Genomic DNA, 2,626 nt, shown 5'->3' with positions numbered 1-2,626 from the left:
GGGTGCCATCCATACCAACAACAATTCGAAGGGAGTTTTGTTTTGCAATTATATTTTGATGTGATTTGAGCATGGAACTGGCATTTCGATTACCGGCCCCTTTCTCGTGAGTGATAGTGAATAAACACATATCGAGGATAACATGCCTAACATGGAAGATATTGATCGCCCCTTGTCACCACATGAGAGTTCGGGCATACAAAACAGATTATTATTTGAAGGTTTAGAGAATGGCACATGCAAATTTACTTGGAATGGCAGGTAGATACCGCATATAGGAAGGTATGGTGGACTCATATGGAACAACTTTGGGTTTATGGAAGTGGAAGCACAAGCAGTATTCCCGCTTAGTACAAGTGAAGGCTAGCAAGAGACTGGGAAGCGACCAACTAGCTAGAGAGTGACAAAAGTCATCAACATGCATTGAGATTAACCAACATTGAGTGCAAGCATGAGTAGGATATAAATCACCATGAACATGAATATCGTGGAGGCTATGTTGATTTTGTTTCAACTACATGTGTGAACATGTGCCAAGTCAAGCCACTTCAATCATCCAAAGGAGGACAACATCATATCATACTATATCACAATCATTTTAAAGTTCATGTTGGCATCCAAGACAACCCATTATAAGCTTCTAGCTAATTAAGCATGACATAAGAAACTATGATCTCTAAGTTGTCATTGCAAACATGTTTCTCCCATAATAATGCTAAATTCAGAACGATGAGCTAGACATATTTACAAAAAAAAAGGTTGAGTTCATACCAGCTTTTCCAGGCTCAGCCACTTCATCATATATCGTCATAATTGCCTTTCACTCGCACGACCGAATGATGTGAATAATAATAAGAGTGTTCGTGCATTGGACGAAGCTGGAATATGCAAGCAAGTCCAAAGGAGAAGACAAAGTTACATATGCTCTTTGATAGATAAACAACAATGCATATGAGAGCCACTAAACATTTTAATCATGGTCTTCTACCTCGACCCAAAGAAAAAGAAACTATTTACACGGGAAAGCTCCCAACAAGCAAAAGAAGAACGAGAAACATTTTGGGGTTTTCTTTTAGTTACTACTACTAAGCATATTGAAATGTAAAGCTAGAACTATTTTTTTTGGATTTGCTCAATTTAATTGAACAAACAAGAAGAAAGCAATAAAAAAATAAACTAGCATGGATGACACAATGAAAAAGTGTGAACACTGACTATCAAGATGGATGTGTGAACATGAATGTAAAGTCGATGGGAAACACGTACTCCCCCAAGGTTAGGCTTTTGGCCTAAGTTGGTCTAGTTCCACGGCTGGTCCGGGTGCTAGCCAAAATCATAATGGGGGTTGTACTGGGACGCGGCAGCTACCGCCTGAATAGCTGCCTCTCGGAGGCGAGCAGCCTCCACCTCCCTCTCATACTCCTCTGCCTCTCCTCTGGTTATATAGTATCTTCGTTTTCCGTGAAAGTCAAAGAAGGCAGGAGGAGGAAGGGTAATAAGGAAAACACGTTCTTGGTTAAGTATTAACCGGTATAGGAGGGACTCATTGTTCCTCTCAAGGAACTGATAGCGGATCATAGCAGCACGATCAAGAAAAGCGGTATGGAGCACATGGTCTCCTCCCCGGATGGGCAGTCCAAGAAAATTATCTATGCGAGTGGCATAAATCCCACAAAAGAAATCCCCATCATTAGCATTATTATTTAACCTCCTAGCAATAATAGCTCCTAAGTTGTAGCGTCTATCACCAGTCACCGCGCTCTTAAAAATGCTAAGGTCAGATGCACAGAGGTAAATATGGTCATGTTGGCCATTGGTGCATCTACCTATGAAGAGAGCAAAATAATGTAAAACAAGAAAGTGAATGCTCCCCATGGTAGGTTGTGCAATGTCTCTAGTTTCCCCCACAGTTATTCCAGAAAGGAAATCTTTGAACTTAGATTTGTGAGGATCACTGAAACTACCCCATTCAGTTATTTTGCAAATCCTATTAAAGTCCTCTAAATCCATGGTGTATGACTTATCATAGAGGTCAAACAAGATAGAATATGTGTTATGACCAACTGAAAATTGAAACCTATGAACAAAAGAAGCAGTGAGTATAGTGTACTGTTCGCATTTGTTTGAGATGAACTCTTCATGGCCGGCGTTGCAAACAAACACGCCGAACTCATCCTTGAAACCTGCATTAATCATGAACTCATCTGAAGGCCATTCACATGGCTGCACCGGTGCGTCCCTTGGTGAATAAAGATCAGGCTCCTGAATCGTCGTACGGGGACCCTGCTTTCTTGAGGAACCACCATGGTACCTCTTCCTAAACATATCCCTTTTTCTGAAAAATTTCTGGAATTTTTAGTGACTCAAAATAAAAGTGAACAAAACTTAACAAAACTCATAGCAACTACTCCTACAAGTGCCTAGAGGCCATATCATGCATCAAAACTACTTGGGACCAACTAAATTTGACATTCAAAGCTCAAGAACATGGTCACCTAGGCAACCACAATATGCAATAAATAAAGCACTAGAACAAAAACTAATTGGACCAATGAGGAGTCACATACCAAGGAACAATTCCCCAAAACAGTTTTGTGAATGGGGCTTTGCATAAGGAGATCAAAAA

Source organism: Triticum dicoccoides, unplaced genomic scaffold (genome assembly GCF_002162155.2).
Source record: "Triticum dicoccoides isolate Atlit2015 ecotype Zavitan unplaced genomic scaffold, WEW_v2.0 scaffold3447, whole genome shotgun sequence".
Lineage (NCBI taxonomy): Eukaryota > Viridiplantae > Streptophyta > Magnoliopsida > Poales > Poaceae > Triticum > Triticum dicoccoides.
Note: the sequence above shows the minus strand (reverse complement) of the source record.